This window comes from Felis catus, chromosome F2, assembly GCF_018350175.1.
Source record: "Felis catus isolate Fca126 chromosome F2, F.catus_Fca126_mat1.0, whole genome shotgun sequence".
In the NCBI taxonomy this organism is placed as follows: domain Eukaryota; kingdom Metazoa; phylum Chordata; class Mammalia; order Carnivora; family Felidae; genus Felis; species Felis catus.
Window position 1 is genome coordinate 81,126,256 of NC_058385.1, and position 17,240 is coordinate 81,143,495.

Sequence of the window (17,240 nt, forward strand, 5' to 3'; positions counted from 1 at the left end):
GGTCACTGACGTGCTCACGCGCCCCTTTTCTTTCATTCAGCGAGCATCTATGGAGCGCCTACTGTATGCAGGGCTCCATGGCCAGGCCTGCTGTGCGTGAGGCATATGTGATGTTTTACAGACAGGGAGGCTTTCAGGGTGGGGGACAGATCTCGTCTCCTCCCAACCCACCCCTGTTCTGAGTACCCTTGGCCTAGGCCTTGGCACACAGTAGGGACCCTGGGAATCGCCCTTTAATTTGGGGGGGGGGGGAAGACATGCCCTCGTTTCTCTACGGCGTTGCCATGGTGACTCTTCTCTCGCTGCCCTCTCTCTCCCAGTCTCCAGGGAGCAGGGTCCCCCTGAATCAGCTCTCCAGGAGGCCCAAAGTCCCTGTTATCATTGGGAAGATGCCCCTCATCCTTTGGGACCCCAATCCATCGAAGGAGTTTCTGACTCCGGGTGAACGTGGCAGAACGTCCAACAGGACGGAAGGACAGAGGGACAGATGGCCAGGGTGACCCTTCATCTCACAAAGGGACCTGGGAGGCTGGGAGCAGCTGACGGCGCCCCCAGAGCCACGGACAGGAATGGGGTGTCCCCAGGAAAACCAGGAGAGCTTGCGGCCTTGGGGGGGGAGGCGACGGTGGGCAGGTCCCCGCCCCAAAACGGCACCCTTCCGAGGGGGGACGGGCTGGCCTGGCCATGGATCCACGTGTCCAATCGTGCCTCGCACTGACCCTGTGACACGTCCCCGTAACCAGGAGGTCAGTCCAGGGTCCCCGGCATCACATCGCGGCCCGCAGCTGTGTACAGGTGCGTGTGCGAGCACACGCGTGTTGTGTCGCGTATGTGCACGTGCCTATGGGTACAGGTGGGGGCGCAGCTATGACCCTGTTGCTTGGAAACGCTGCTCTGAGAAGCGCTGTTCTTTTTCGGGGTTGGCGAGGTGGGGAGCCACGTCTCGTGTGTCTGGAGCCCGTGGCAGGGTCCATAAAGACTGGTGGAGCACCAGGTGAAGGAGGGAGCGAGGTGGGGCCTCGCGTGCTCCCTGGCCGTCCTCCTGGCCAGGTGTGTGCTGAGCACGTGGCTACATCAGTGAGCCCGGCAGACAGGGCCTCCCGCGTGGCAGTCCAGGCCTGGGGGGAGGGGAGTGGGATGCTGAGCCACTAACGTCACACAAGCCACCATCAAGGTCCCATCGCCATGTGGAGGTCCCCTGCGTGTGGGTGTCAGCAGGTGGGCTGGAGGGGGTGGTGGGTGGGTGGGTGGAGCCCCGGTGAACGGCCCTGGCCTGCACTGCTCTCCTGCCGTCTGCGTTTCCTTCGCTCCCCTCATTGACCCCAGGAAGCCAGCGGTCTTGTTCACGGCCATTAATGCCCCTCGCTGGGCTCCCGCTTCGAGATCTTGGAGAAACACCTGGGCTCCAGGGGTCCCGGCTGCTCGCTGTCCCGGTGTCCCCTCAAAGGCTCCTGCGGCATGCGGGGAGGCTACAGGGACTCTCCCGGCTCGACACTGCCGGCCTCCAGCCCCCCCTGGGCCTCGGCCTGGCCCTCACCCGGCTTCTCTGAGATCCTGCCTGGTGCCCCTCTGCCCCTCTGCCACTCTGGAGGGGTCTGTCTTCTCTCCTGCGGAGCAGAAAGGAGACCGAGCTGGGGGTTTGCTAGGCGTCTGCAGGGTGGGGCTCCCTCCAGGCCTGTCTCCAGTCTGAGGCCTGCGAGGTGAGGGAGGGCAGTGTGGATGCCCCCAGGCCCTCCGACTCCCACCCCTGCAGTCCCGCGGCCGCGGGCCAGCCTGGTGCTCTGTCTCACTCCGCGTGTCAGCAAGGAGATGAAAGCTCCCCAGAACGGAGTGTCACCAGGACTTCTTAGATCACAAACAGTTTAATGTTTGGATGAAGGACCCAGGCTGCCGGCCCTTCGCCCAGCCCCAGGGGTCTTAGCTCCAAGACACGATCCAGGTGGCTCCCAGCACAGGGAAGAGGGAGGCTCCTGCATGTCCCCAGCCTGGTCCTGAGCGGGGCCTCTGGTCAAAAAGAAGCCCTTCCCTCTCCCCCACCCTTGCGGAGGCAGAGGGCAGAGTTGCTACCTTAACTTGGCCAAGCCCGGCACATTCTGCACGAGAGACGTGCCCTGACTCATCCCAGAACGCAGATGGATGGTTTTCAATAAAACAGCCTTTTCGGGCCCGAATCCCTGCGACTGCAGAGACGTGAAGGCAGCTTTGCTCCCCATCTCCCTCCCCAGCACCTCCCGGGGCCCCAGACTCTTCTTCAGAAGACGATTTGTCGCTTTGTTGTTGTTGTTGTTGTTGTTTGTGGCGGGGGGCAGGGGGAGTCCGGAGCCAGGTCAACCTTCCCCGCCCTCGGCTGGACTCCCAGAGGGGTCGAGGCCCTGGCCAGTCACTGTCCCTGTGATGGGCAGTGGGAGGTTGTGCTCGGGCCGTGGGGTCTCCACTTGGGGTTCCAAGCACAAGAAGGTGAGTGCTTCCCAAGCAGCTGTGCCTGGAAACTGATGCGAGCAGCTTCCTCCCAGACCGACCCTCCCCATCCCCGGGGTCCCCGCCAATGAGATGGTCATCTCCGAGGCCCTCAGGACACAGCCGTTCCTTCCAGATACGCCCAGGCCAGGGCCAGGCCATCTGCTCGGCAAACTGCGATGCCCTAGAACGTCCCTCCGGGCCACGGAGACGGCGCCCCAGCAACAGTAGCCTCGCCTGTGCGGTGTGGGTTCCCGCCTTCTCCCTCCTGCGCGGGGTCCCCGGCTCTGAGCCCGCCTCACTCCCTCCTCCGGGCTGAGGCCTGCACCCTGCCCTGCTTACCCAGCGTGCGGACACGGTTGCCCTTCAGTTGTGGGTGCTACTGAGAGGCCATCTTAGGAGGACAGAGGAGCTCATACGGTTGGACCATCTCAAGCTCTGTGAGACGGGCAGAAAAACATCACCAGCCATGGTGAGAAGAGCAGTCCGTGAGATCTTGTTTCAGACTCCGTCACTCGGCGGCGTGGCCGCTCTCGCGGGAACACCGGGGCGGCGCGGGAAGTGAGCTCACGGACGCCGCGGTGGCGACAGGGTGAGGCGTGGCCCTGCCTGACGGTGGAGCCGGGCAGATGCTGGTGACCCCACCACCGTTACGGAAAACACATTGCTGGCCCCGTTCCGAGTTCTTAAGACCGAGGCCCTAAAAGGGAGCAGTGAGCTTGTCCAAGGCCCCTGGGTGATTCGGGGATTCGAGGGCCCCGTGGCCGGGGATGTTCTTTCCACGGCACCCAGTGCTGTGGTTCTGGTCACTGAAGGGATGGACGATGGATGTGGGGGAGGGGCGGGCACTGACCCTCTGAGAAGGCCGGGGTGGCCCCCAGGGAGACCCTTCTGTCCCCTCTCTCACTCTCTTCTGCTCCACCTGTCCAGTCCTTCCCATCCACCCACCCCCCGCTCTGTAAACCAGTCTCAGAACAAGCCTCAGCCCTGCAGTTCCGGGCCCCTCCGCCAGGGTGGGCCAGTCTGGGGACTCCCCCTGCCCCCCACCCCGTGAGCATGCTCCCTCAGAGTAAGGGAAGAGCTCCAGCCGCTGGCGGTGCACCTGCCGTCCAGTGCCTCCTCTCCTGGCCCGTGACGACTCCCCTACCCCACCCACGTGGACCGACCGTGGGGAGAGGGCACCCGGGTCAGGTGGTGGGCAAGCTGTCCTGGCACTGGGGACGCTGGTCCAGGGGAAGGTCAGGGGCTCACACCTGGGACCAGGGTTCCCGCAGCTCAGGCCGGATGTCCCGGGAGGCAGCAGCGGCAGGGTTTTCTCCTGCCAGTGACACCCTTCCTGCCCTTGATGCCCAGGCTCTAAGCCATGCCTTTGGTCCTTGATCCTGCGTCTTCCTACCTGCTCGCCACGCCTGGAGGAACCCGAGGCTGGCTGCGTCCGTCGGTGGGGCACGAGGACGGCTGTGCTCTGCAGTCATCTGTCTACCATCTGATCGCTTCCTCCGAGCAGCTCTGTGTGGGAATCGCTCTACCCGCCGAGAATACACTGACAGGTCTCCTGGCTTTCTGAAGGTCACACAGCTAATTCGAAGGGTCCCTGGGGTGCCCCTGGGTGTCACCCCAATTTTACAGGTGGGGAAGCTGGACAGCAGAGGCGAAGTGATTTGCCCAGAGCCATCGGGGATGGACCGGCAGGGCCAGGTGCGGCACAGCCTCCTTCACGTGGTCTCCTCGGGCAGGTAGGTGTCCCCCCGGGGGGGGGCCTCCCCATCATCACCCTTGAGCTCACAGCCCAGCTGCCTCCTTCCAGGGGCCGGCGCAGTACCGTCTCCAGCTCCCAGGGGGCGCTGAGGCCCCGCGGCTGCTTCCTGCCACCCAGCCTCCGAGCCCCCCTCTGATGTGCAAAGTCGCTGGTGCTGTGTGTTTTCCAATCAATAGAAGATGCTCAGTCCCCGAGATGTCGCTACCAGAGTCTTCACACATCTGCATCGGAAGGATTCCAAATGAAAAGTCTTTTCCTGTTGGGGGAAAAAATGTAAAAGGAGAAAGGGAGACTTTGCTTGACAGATTAGAAAATTTTCCACTTCCCGGCATCTGAACGGACTATTTGTGCTTCTTGTGCCCAATTACCCAGGCTGTTAAAGGAGAGCGGGGTGAGTTTCCGTGGCCCCCGGCGTATTGATCCCGGCCGAGGAACCTGCAGGGGTTTATGAGCAAGACAGCAGGTGCCAACCCCCAGCCTGGGAGACGGGGGGGGGGGGGGTCCCGTTCAGCCCTGCCTCCCGCTCGGCCTTGACCTTGGAGAAGCTGCCTGGTTACCACGTGCCCTTGCTAAGGCTACATCGCACGGATGCGGAGCCGGCCAAAGCATTTCATCCGAAGCACGGAGCACTTACAAATAAGATTGATGACTATTTTTACACTAATTGGGAGTTTCCAGAGTGCTTTGGAAGTCGGATTTCCTAATCACCTGGGGGAAGTGGGGGGTGAGCTGTGCCTGGGGGAGGGGAACGGGAGATCACAGAAGTGGGGCGGAGGAAGGGCCATCCCGTTGCCAGCACAGGAAAGGTCTTCCCAAGGACCCACCCCGTCCTCGCGTGCCCAGACACGTGGCCCCAGGTCTGGGGAAGTCTCTTCTGGGAGCCTGGGAGGCTGGACCTCGCTCAGGGGCCTCAGGCCCAGCTGAACGCGTTTGCGTGGACGAGACTCAGGCAGGGCCCAAGTCGGTGCCCAGCTTGGAGGAAATCCTAGCAACGCTCGTCTGCCGAGTTGCTGAACCGAATCCAAGGAAACAAGCAGGGATCACCATGGGAGACACAGGCTTCCAGGGCTGGGGGTGCGGGGCGGGATCTCCTTCCGCCTGGCAATCCCGGCGGGCTGAAGAGACGCCGGCGTCTGGAGAAGCCCTCCTCCATCTTCTCATGCTCCGAGTGGAGCTCCCGGGGCTCTTGCCACTGTGGCAAGCCCGTCCCCATCCCCAGGGCTCAGCTCCCTGGCCCCACACTCAGGCCGGCAAGCGGCTGTCCTTCCTGGCACCTTCTCCCCGGCTCTCCCCATCCGCTCCGGCCACCGCCGAGTCCTGCCAATTCTATGCTATGAATCTCTCCCTTGTGCCCATATCTCTGCCTCCTAGCTGCTGCCACCCCAGGCCCGGCCACCATCGTCCCTCGCTGGGGGCTCGGCGCTGCCCTCCCCGTCGGCCCCTGCTTCCATATCCTCCGCCCCTCCGGTCCCTTGGCTGCGCCATCGGCAGGGTCATCTTTTGAAAACACAAAGCAGATTGAGTCACTCCCTCATGAGACGGCAAGGCCCACGATGTGCCTCTGAGCTGGCATGATGCGGCCACTGCCCACCTCCTACCCCGTCTGTGCTGTGCTTGCTCTGGCCACACTGCATGCGGCTGGGACACTCTCTACTCCTCGCTTTATTTGCTTCTGTGCCCCGGAGGTGTGACCGTTCCTGGCATGGATGTGCCAGGTGCTCATAAATGCTTGCTGCCTGATGAACGTGCAGGCATTTGGGTGGGGTCTTCGGCCGGGAGTTGCTGACCAGGTGAAAGCATGTTCCAAGTCGAGGAAGCACCAAGGACAGAGGCTGGAGGACGAAAGTGCCGATGTGCAAGGAGGGCCACGGGGCAGGAGAGAGGGTACGGTGCTGGGCCCCGAGCCCCGAGGGTCCAGGTTGGGCGTCGGAGCCCAGAAGCAGGCCCTGGGCATGGCTTGCACAGTTTAAACCCAGAGCGGGCTGACCAGCTTGGCCTCCAAGCACTGGACGGCCTGGGTCCAAGCCCTGCCCCGTCTCTCCAAGCAGTGGGACTGCGGGCAGTCCCTTGGTGTCTCAATGCTCCGGCCCTCGTTGGTAAATGGTCATGACACCCCCTGGCTGGAGCAGAGCCTGACACAGAGTGAGCGCTCCTGGTCCGTCTCAGAGAACCCCAGGGAGGAGGAGGGCTGGGGGCACAGAGACCAGGGGGAAGTGAGAGCTCCACACAGTGACTAGGGGGACGGAAGGGAGGGGAGGAGGCTCCAGACGTCTCCCAGCTCAGGCCCTGGCTCTGCCCCCAGGGTCACGATTCACCCAGTGGCCGCCTCCGCCCCCCAACCCCAGGCCCATCGTTCCTGCCCACACCCTTTCCGCCCAGCAGGGCCCAGGCATTTTCAGGCAGCCACCTCTGCTTTGCACGGGCTCTAGACCCTGCAGAGCCTGCATTTCAAGGGTGAGGACCCCACCCCCATGGGGAGCCTGCTGTGTGTTCCCCGCCTCCCCAACAAGGCTGTGCCTCTCTAGCGGTGTGGGGATCTCCCCCCCACACACACACACTCTGTCTCCCCCGGGGAGCCCCCAGGCTGAGACAGAGCCACCTATCAAACCCACCCAGGACAGGGAGGAGTTCCAGAAGTGACTGATCGTGTGGAAGGACCCGGTGAATTTCCAAAGGTCCTCAAAAGAGGCTACAGAGATGAGTCTCATTTCCGGGCATCACAATCAAGAGTTGGGAAGCCCCAGTCTGTCCACCTGCAGCAAGGGAAGAACGAGGCTGCTGGGCGTGTCGTGCACCTCGTCTTCTGACCCCTGCCCGGTGTGGGACCAGAGCTGAGCTCCCCGAAGGCCCTTCCGAGCTCTGCCTTCCCTCTCCTCTTCGGTCTTTTATTCACCTAGGAGCACAGGCCAGCTAGCTCCCCCTTCCTGGTCCAAATCAGCCAGCCCAGGCTCCGGCTTCGGGGCCCTAGAGCGCGACCTTGAAGCAGCCTGCTCCTCCCCAGCCTCCAGGCCACCTGGCTGCCACGCTGAGCTGAGACCAGTCAAGCTGGAATTCTCTCCCTCTCCTCCGCAACCCCCCCTTCCTTCCTCTTCCCCTCTCCCTCTGCTTCCTCCTCCAGCTGAGCGCCCGGCTCTGTGTGTTTCCAGGGAATGACTCACACATTTGCCTCCCACCTGCACTGCCAGCTTCCCAAACCTTCATTCAAAAGGGTCCCAGTGTGAGCACATTTCCACGTTCAGAGGTGTCTGGGGAAGTGAGCATGCCCCCTGCAGGCAGGGGTGCTCTCCCCGCAGCCTGCGGTCTGGTAGCCTGGCAGCCGGGCTTGCTTTGCGGATTTCTGACTCCCCCCAGGCCAGTGGAGAGAATCCAATCCCACCTTCTGATTCTAAAGAACCGTTTGACTCCGGGCTGGCTCCTCTGCCTTTCTGGGCTCCCTGCCCCCACGCACAAGAGGCACCCGAGGCTGAGCTAGGAGATCTCTGGCCCTTTGGCATCACACCCAGAGTATCCTGCTTTTTGCTGCACCCTCTTTCGAACTAGATGCCTCCCTTTTCGCTCCAAGAAAGGCCTAGGGCAGACAGAACCAGGAGGGGGCGGAGCTCTACTGGACAGGGGGTGGGGGGTGTGCAGGAGAGTCAGGTGGACCACGCAGGTGCGGACCTAGTCAGGGGCTCTGGTCAATGTGGGACATCACGTTCCTGCGCCCACCTGCTCCTGGTTTTCTTCCCCCCACCCCCTCCCCCCTTCTTGGCCCACGTGATCCAAGGGAGATTCACAGCCCCTCCTGGGACATGTGATCCCCGCCCTAGCCAATTACGGTAGCACATTCCCATGGCCGCAGCGATTGGTTGAGGGATGGGCATGTGACCCGGTGAGAGCCAATGAGAGGCCAGGAGCTTAGGGAGCTCGGTTGGGCCTGGAGGAACTCGAAATGCTGCCCCTGTGCGGAGCGGGGGCCGAGTGTCCTCCGATCGCCCGGGAACCGGTTGTGGCCGTTAGTTCAGCGCCTCTTGCGGGGCAGCTGCCGTGGCTCGGCACGTGTGGTGTCACTTCTCCAGTGCAGGGAAGGTGCTGTTACCGTGTCGTGCAGGATGAGAAGGCATCCGGGAGGTGGTGTCATTTGCCCCCGAGGCTGTCCACGGGCCAGGAAGCTGATCTCGGGTTCTCGAGCCCCATTGCTTGGGGCTGGCACCACCCCCCAGATGGGGCCGGGTTTCCGGAGCTTGGGGGGGCTTCGTCCCCTCTGCGGGCCGCCCCCTGCTGCCGAGATGAGCCGAGTCCTGTCCTCGGGCCACCCTTCCAAGCGCCACCAGAACGCCTGTCTGTGCCTCGTGGCGCTTCTGTGGCAGCGCTTGCCCTTGGTGACTCCCCCGTCTCCCACTGCTTCCGGCTTCGCGGGTCTGGGATGCGCGGCCTCACCACCTGCTGTGCCGATTCCACCTCCCCGAGGTGAAGGCCGGTCACCCTCCAGCCCGCGCGGCCCCATCCCTGCCCGTGGGCTCCCTGCCCGTCTGCCCCGCAGCTTATGGGTTCCTTTACGCATTGGGGCCCCTCCTGCAGACTGGAAGCTTCTCAGGGGCACGGGTCGGATCTGTCCTGTTCACCTTCAGCATCCCAGCAGCTCCCACACGGCAGGTGCTCAGTGAATACGTGTTGAAGGAACGCGTGACACCAATGAGGTGGGCCCAGGCTGCGAGATCTCCAGCCTCTTGGCGGTCCTGGCAGGGCTGTCCTCCGCTCCACTTCTCACAGCTGCAGCAGGCCTGGGGGGCTCCCCGGAGGAGGCTGCTTCTCTGCACCCAGGGCTCACACAGCTTCCTGAGGCCGGGTCCCGGGACCCGTGGCGCTCCTTCCTCCCTCACAAGGGTTCTGCTGTGCCTTCCGGCACCCACCCTTGTGAGGAATGCTGAGCCCTGTCCGCAATCCACGACCGCATGCCTGAGCCCGCTGGCTGGCAGAAAAGGCTTGTCACTGTCGGTCCTTCCTTCCCTGTCCCCACTCTGCTCACAGTCTGTGGGGGACAGGCAGCCGGTCAGGTAAGTAAGGCAGGGCAAGGGCTGGAGCATAGGTTGGCTCATGGCCTGACTTCAGAGGGCTGGGGAGGGGCAGCGGACAGTGACCACCTGGGTCAGCGAGGCCGTGGGAGGAAGGGGACCTTTGCATCGGCACTGGTCACGTGGCCAAAGACGTTGATGTGTTGAAAAGCTGTGTGGGCTTCCCTGGGGGCAGGGGTGGGAGGAGCAGATGTGGCTCAGACCCCGGGGACGGATGGAGGGAGGGAGGAGAGGACTCCTGTGGCTGCAGGTGCATGGGCGTTCGAGGAGGGGCTTTGAGGTGGGGGGTGGGGCAGAAAAGAGGATGCATTCAGGGTCCGAGAGAGGCTTTGGCTTCCCTGCAGAGCGCATGTTCCCGTGTTGTCGGGGCATCTCTGGTGTTTGCCCTGCATGGTGGTGCCCTGGGCACTCGGCCAGCGTCGCCTCTGCACCCTCGCTGGTCACACAGAGGCGACCCTTCTCTCTTCCCATCCTGCACGGACGCAGCAGGGTGGGCGGGGCATTGGGAATGGAGGGGGGGGGTGTGAGGGCCTGTGGTCGCTATGGATAGAGCTTTCCAGAGACAGGCGCCCTTCCGCTGAGCTAGGACGTCTCCTTAGCGGCAGCAGCGAGGATGGGGGCCCGAAGATGTGGCTTTAGATCTTGCTCTGCAGCGAAGCTGCTGACCTTGGCCACGTCGTGGCGCCTCCCTGGGCCTCAGCCTCCTCATCTGTCAGCTCGGGAGGCCGGGCTGTGGCCTCCCAAGGCCTTGCAGCAGGGACAAGGTGCACAGGGCTAAGGCGTGTCCGCCCCAGGGCAGTGAGTGGACTCCCAGGGGCCCAGAGCCCTCACCCCACTGGCGCGATCCCCCTCCACTGAGGAGGGCTGGTGATGGGAAGGGTGGGAACAGCCACCCCCTCCTGGATGGGCTCTGCTCCTGCTTACTCGCGCTTCATGAAAAAGGCTTTGCTGATCCCCTTACGGCGTGGGCTTGTCAGGCGAGGTGGGAGGAGGCGGGGCTGAGCTGCCCTCCTTGGGGAAGCGGGACACGGCCATTTACATATTTATGAAATCTTTTCCGTTTCGCCCGGGGCCCCGCGTGCACTAAGAGATGTCACAACTCATTTTAAGCTGGGAATCTGTGCTCCAGGAGTGACAGCTCAGGCCGCCACCAGGGCCTGGCGGATATCTGGAGGTGACGCAGAGCCTTGGCCTGGGTTCCTTTCCCAGGCCCGCGGTGACCGGCTGTGCAGCCACGGCCAGGGTACTTGACCTCTCTGGGCTTCGTTTCCCCGAGTGTAAAAGGAGAACAGACGACGTCTACGGCAGCAGCTTCTGGCACGGCCCTGAAGGTCCCCCAGCCCTGGTGTTCATGTTCTCGTGTCCTCCCTGGTCCTCTGCTCTGGAGTGTGGACCGGCCCCGTGACTCATTTCTAACAGGAAACAGAGGGCCAGCACTTCTGGTGTTAGGCACCAAGACGAGGACTTCATCTGTTCACGCCTTGTCTTGCTCTCTTGATCACTCTCTGTGATAAAGTCACCCGCTGTGTGTCAGCTGCCCCATGGGGGAGCCCACGTCCAAGTTCATGAGCAATTGCACCCTGCCAATGCCATGCGAGAGTCTGAGGCCCCATGGCTGTGGCCGCAGTGCACGCCTGGGTTGCAGCCCACGAGAGACCCAGAGCCAACCACCGGCCGAGGCACACCTATTCCTGATCACAGAAACTGCAAGAGAATCAGGTGTCGAAATTTCGTGTCATTTTGTGCTAAGTTACACAGCGGTTGGTAACTGATCCGCTGCCCCGGCCCTTGACGGAGAGGCTGCGTGTGAGTCCACCACGAGCAGCATGCGCACGTCGGAGGTGCTCGGGGAGATGCGGGATCGGTCTGTGAGCTGTGCGAGGTGTCTCAGAGGCCTGGGGCCCGGCACCAGCAGGAGCTTGCTCAGTCACAGCGATGACAGGCCAAGGGCCGGGCACAGATCGCCTCGGCACAGGCCTGGCAGCACCCTGGCTTCCTGGTCCGGTCCCGCTGCCAAGCTGGCCCCCCCTGCCCCGGACCAAAGCCCTTGTCGCAGCTGATGACAGCTGCCCTGTGTGTGTCTCGTCTGCCCACCTGCCAGGGTCTGTCACTTTTCACTTTTGAAACAGGAGGGGAGCGAACAGCCCCTAAGCTTTTTTGAGTTTGCACGTGCCCAGTGTCACTCTGCTGTACCCTGGCATTTGGTACGGAGTCTGGAACGCAGCAGCGGTGGGGGACATATTGGGTCTGGGACACAGTGGCTATGGGGACGTGTTTGGCCTGGGACACAGTGGCTGTGGGGGACAGGTTCAGCCTGGGACACGGTGGCGGTGGGAGACATATTGAGTCTGGGACACAGAAGCTATGGGGGATGTATTGGGTCTGGGACACAGCAGCTATGGGGGACGTGTTTGACCGGGGACACAGTGGCAGTGGGGACGTATTGGGTCTGGGACACAGTGGCTGTGGGGGACGTGTTCGGCCTGGGACACAGTAGTGGTGGGGATGTATTGGGTCTGGGACACAGCAGCTATGGGGGACATATTGGGTCTGGGACACAGTGTCTATGGGGGACGTGTTTGGCCTGGGACACAGCGGCGGTGGGGGACGTGTTTGGCCTGGGACACGGCGGGGGTGGGGGACGTGTTTGGGGTAATAACACCCGAGCAACTGCTCTAGAATTAGTCAAATGATTAGTCAAAGTCAGATGCTTTGCTCTGAAGGTGGGCAAAAGTTTGCCCAAGATATTCCCTCTTCCCTGTTGGTGCTTGACCGTGACCTCCCTTACCATGTCTGCTGGGGTGAAGACAAAAGGGGTAATTGACTTGGCTGCCACGCCCGACCCTCTGGCCGTCAGGCCTCGGTGGACCCTGGCTTCTTGTGGGGGGGGGGGGCCCGGTGGAGAAGAGGCTTAGCCACCGGGGTGCGGGCCCAGGGAGGCTGGCGAGACTGTCTTCCCTCCGGCCTGCCTGGCAGGACTGAGACCGCAGACGGGTGTGGACGACTTGGACCCACGGCAGGGCGCGTGCTGGGCCTGGAGGAGGCTGAGGCGGGCCGTCTGCCGCGGCGAGGTCCCTGGGACTTTCTGAGTTTCCGAGATGGGGGGAACGTCCTCTCTCGGTGCCGTCCGACCCGGCAGCCGCTGGCCACACGTGCCCGCTGGTCTCTTGAACTGTGGCTCGTGTGGCGGAGGAACCAATTTTAGTTTTGTTCATTTCTCCCTACTTTAAATTTAACTTTGAGTAGCCACGTGGGGCCAGTGCTTCCGTGTGGAACATGGCGGGTCTAGAACTAAGACAGTAAAGTGGGGGCCACTCGGTCTTTATGTCTGGAATCGGATCTTTCCAAGAACGCTAAAAATAACCCGTACAAAAGAAGGAATGTTGAGAGAGATCTCGCTGGGCTGTGAGGGGTGGGGAGGAGCCGAGGGCCTCCAATCCATCAGAGAGATTTCGCCATCTGTCCAGGAGACTGCTTGAGGGGAAAGAAAATTCTTGACTCATTCCTATTTTTAACAGTGTTTATCTTCAGATCCAGGAGACGCCAGGGGATAAGTCTGGGATGAACGCGCCCTGTGCCCTGTCGTTCTCATTTATGGTGACCGGGCTCTGGCCCGGACCCAACAGACCAGGCGTGTTCTACGTGGTCATGGCCACGACCAGCTCCTTTGTCACCACGGCCCGTGGTTGTAGGCCACCGTGACCCCAGCCAGAATATCATCCCCCGCCCGTTAACACCATCAGGGCTCCCACCACCACCTCCAGCCTTAAATACTGCAGCAATGCCATGGCCAACTCCCTTTATCAACCCGGACCGGCCCTGGGGCCACACAGAGAAAACCCCAGTACCCGCCTTGGGAACCCTGCAGAGCGAGGCATGTCCCTGGTCCTGGTTCCCACAGTCCAACCAAGCACCCGGGGAGCGGTGGCGCGTCTAGGCTGGGCTGGCCGGAGGAGTGGATGGCAGGCAAGGAGACAGCCGGGAGGCCTGCCCTCGGTGGCACCACAAACGCTGTCCCTCGCCCCCTGCCACGGGCCCACTCTCCCGTCTGGCCTCGGCAGGGCCCCAGGGAGACCCGTAGGGATTGGATCCGAATCCCCCTTGCATTGGAGGCGGGGGCAGTGCCCTCAGAGAGCCAGAGGATCATCCACATCCACTGCCCGGCTATTTCTCATCACGCAAAGTGCAAGCTGTCCCGGCGTGACCTTCTAGTGCCCCGGTCCCCTGAGACTGCCCCCGCCCACAGCTGCTCTCGGGTACCCCCCACCCCGACTCCACCTCTCCCAGCTCAGGCAGTATTCCAGATTCTTGTTACTAACAAAGTTCTAATCTAGGCAATGCTCTTCCTGGGGGTGGGGTCGGGCCATGCAGGGTGGGGTGTTTATGACCCCAGTGTCTGAGAGATGCATGCTGATGCGCACCTCTGGGCTTTGACACGCAGATGTCAGCAGGGGGGCAGGCTTTTCCCCTGGGCAGTCCAGGACTTGTGGGTCAATCTAGTGCCAAGATGAAAGTCGGGGGGAGTGGAGACCCCCGGTGCCCTTGGGACCTCACAGGGGCTCTTTTGGGGTGAAGAATAGAGTGTTTGTGCCCTGTGCTGCGCGTCCCCCACCCCTCTCTTGGTCAGCACCTGCTGGGTCCCAGGCAACAGGCAGGGCTGACGGTAACATGTGTCTATGTGCCGGCCAGCAGACGGATGAATGGCTGAATACCAGGCCTTGAGTTCCGGAGCCCCACAGAACCAATCTGGAACCCCAACTCTTGCTTTTCCCTGCTGTGTAATTCTGGGCAGCTTGCTTAACCTCTCTGAGGCTCGGTCTCCGTACGTGTAGATGTGGGTAATTACGGGTGTCCTGATAGGAGTCTCGGGCTGAGCACGCAGCGCTTAAGCCAGCACCTGGGACCTCGGTAGTCATAGCAAGGGAGCAGTGGTCGTCATTTATATTATTATTAGGTGCTTTACACATTCAATACCTCATGTAATTTTCAAAATAGCCCCGTGGGGGGTTCTAACAATCCCCGCTTTACGATGAGAAAGGCTTGCAGAGGTTAGACTGAAGGAGGGCTCAGGGCCACTCAGCTCCCGTGCACAGTGCTGGGCACATGTGAGAACATGATAGGGTGTCATGATAGAATGCACTCAAGGGCAAGCCCAGGGCCCGGGCGCTCTGCCTTGAGCCCCAGGGGATGCCTGGGGCGGCCTAGCGGCTCCACAAGCTGTGTCGGTGAACCTGAACAGCGTCACGTCAACGGCTGCAGCCTGACTCCACCCCTGCCTGCCTCTGTGGACGAGATGCTCATATACTCATGCCCCACCTGTGACGTGGGGCATAGAAGTGGCTTTGTGGGTGGGGGCGAGGCACCCATCTCAGGAGACTGTGGTAAGGGGCCAGCGTGGTGCTCAGCGAGGACGAGGGTCACGTGAGAGGAGCCTGCACGTGGTAGCGGTGAGATGACTTCGCAGAAGCTGGCCGGCACCCGGCTGGTCCGACTCGGGCAGGCCAGGCCAACAGCTAGCAGGCAGCAGGGGTGCTGGGGGGCCTGGAGCCGACGGACAGGTTCCCTCTAGGGCAAGTACATGTGATGCCAGTTGTGGGGGACAGGCTCCTGTGTGCAGGCTGGGGACAGGAAGAAGACCAGCACAGAGCCCAGTGCCCAGGTTCCCTGCTCGGCAGTGCTCAGGGCCGAGCACTCCCTGCAGGCGGCTGGGTGTCCTCCCCGCCCCAACATCCCAGGGTCACGAGTGAATGACTTCAGGGCCACCCGTTGAGTAGTACGTGACAGACAGGAGCTCCAGGATCTAAGGAGGTGTCTCTGCGGGCTTAAGGGGGTCAGGGGGCTGCTGGGGTCAGCAGGGGTCCTCTTTCTGTCTGCCAAGCCTCTTCCGAGGTGCTCCCTCCAGACCGCCATCCCCTACAGGCAGCCCTCCGGATTTTACCCCGCGTGGGCGCTGGGCTGGGCCCTGGCTCTAAGAACTGCTCCTGCCGCCCCCCGGCCCCCAACACACACCAGGAGACAGGTGCTTTCAACGGCCCTCATCCACAAATGGGCAAACTGAGGCACAGAGAGGCCGAATGGCTGGGCTGGGTCCTGTAGCTGGTGTGAGGCCCAGACCTGTTTCTCTACTCTTGCCCCAGTTTCTGCAGCCTGTGTGGGTCTGCGTTTCCCTGGAGCAGCTCATCTCACCCCACCCCTGCAAGGGGGATGCTTTGTTATCTTACGGGTGGCCCTGCACACAGTGGACCGGGCGTTCACTGGCTGCAGAGCTAGGAAGCGGGGACCCGGGATTCTCACTGGGCAGTCTGGCCCCAGTGTCGTCCTCGATGCCCACATGCACCGGCCCACTCAGGCCCTGCCAGGCTGAAGCCAGGAGGGAGCCCAGAGGACCCGGAAGGCACGGGGCAACCATCTACAAGGACTAAAGACCTGCAAGGTCCTGTGCAGAGCACCCGGGATCTGGTCCTGCCTTGGGGTTGGGGTCAGGGCTGAGATTAGGGTCCGACAGGGAGGCAAGCCCTTTACCAAATTGCTTTTGCAAGAGCTGAATCCCTGCCTGAGGGGCAGAAAAAGCTGGGGGGCCCGAGGAGAGTGTGGGCCTGCTGCCTGGGGTCCCTGGCCCCCGCTCAGCCCCAGCCCAGCAGCTCCGACGGTGTGAGGAGGCAGCCCCGAGCTGGCCCTTGTGTCCAGGGCAGGAGTCAGGAGGCTCCCGGGCGCCAGGCTCCTCTTTGGGGTCTGCTGCCTCCTGGGGCTGCTCCCCGCATTGGGGAGGCTGTTCAGGAATATGAACCAGCCTCCTCCAGGGGCCCTGGGCCCTGCCATCTGGGTCTGGCCTCCCCGAGGCTCCCGGGCACCGTCTCTCTACCCTCCCAGGGTCTCTCGAGCCGCCTCCCCTCTCCTCAGGGCCGCCCGTCCCTGGATCCAGCCCAGGACCCAGAGCCACAGCCCCTGCGTGCTCTGTGGTGGGGGGCGGCCAGCTGCTGGGCTCACTCAGATGCGGGGGAGCAGGAGCTGACTGAGGACCCTGGCCTCCAGCAGCGATGTGGAGACTGCGCGAGGGAGTGAGTTCTCCAGCGTGGCAGCCGCGGGACGCTGTGCTTTGATGCGTAATTGCTGCTTTCCTGCCTGCTGGCCATTCAGAGGAGGAGAGAGAAAGCTTCCTTCATTTTATCTCGGGAAGGTGGCAGCCTTTTCTGAGATCACAGTGAGGGCGGCAATTAGACCGCAGCCTGGGGTCCGCGGCAGCGCCGAGGGACACGCGGCTCAACGGCGCAGGACGGCCTTCCTGCCTGAGCGCTCCAGCCCTGTCCTCAGGCCAAGTCTGCATTTCAGGAGGCGGGCGAGGGGCTGGCCTGGGTGGGAAGGGTCTTCGGGCGCCAGGGTCCTTGCCTAGGAGGGTCTCTACTCCCTGTCTACCCGGGGCCTCCCGTGGCTTCAATGTGGCCCCTGTGCCCAGGCTCCGGATTCACGTCCGTGGCCCTCTGCGCCTGCTGCGGCCTCTGGGCCTGCTCACATTTTGGACCTCACTGTGTCCAGAACAGAGTTCCTGGCTCCCCCGTTCTGCACTGGGGACATCACGGCCTCGGTGCCGGTCTCTGTGCCCCCTCGCTCCACCAGTGCCCTCGTATACCAGGGTGACAACGCTGACCGTGGGTCACAGGCCCCCACGGGTTCTTTTCACACCCAGACTCCTGCTTGTGTCCTTGACCTGCCTCTGTGCTCCAGCTGCTAAGCCTGTTCCTTGGACCCCTGGGCTTTGGGGGCTCTTCCTCTGGGTCTCAGCACCAAGGCCACCTCCTTGGCTGCCTCCCATGTTGGCTACCTTCCCCTCCCTGTCACTGTCACTCCCTGAAGGTCACTGTCCCCTTTTTACTTACTTCACTTCATGAGGGTCTGGAGGACAGGACTGTCACCCTGTTCCTGGCAGGAGAGCGCCCCTGGTGTGTGTGAATGTTCGCCCAGGCATGTGTGCT

General features: G+C 62.5%; 1 long non-coding RNA gene across 1 annotated transcript; it reads right to left on the minus strand.

Annotated features, from left to right (window-relative positions):
• Positions 1-1,243: 1,243 nt before the first annotated feature.
• On the minus strand, positions 1,244-8,537 carry LOC109495945. Its single transcript, XR_002151667.3, has 4 exons — positions 8,295-8,537; positions 3,854-4,472; positions 2,800-2,895; positions 1,244-2,389 (listed from the first exon to the last, which is right to left on the minus strand). It is a non-coding gene; the product is annotated as an uncharacterized LOC109495945 (long non-coding RNA).
• Between the last annotated feature and the right edge of the window lie 8,703 nt (positions 8,538-17,240).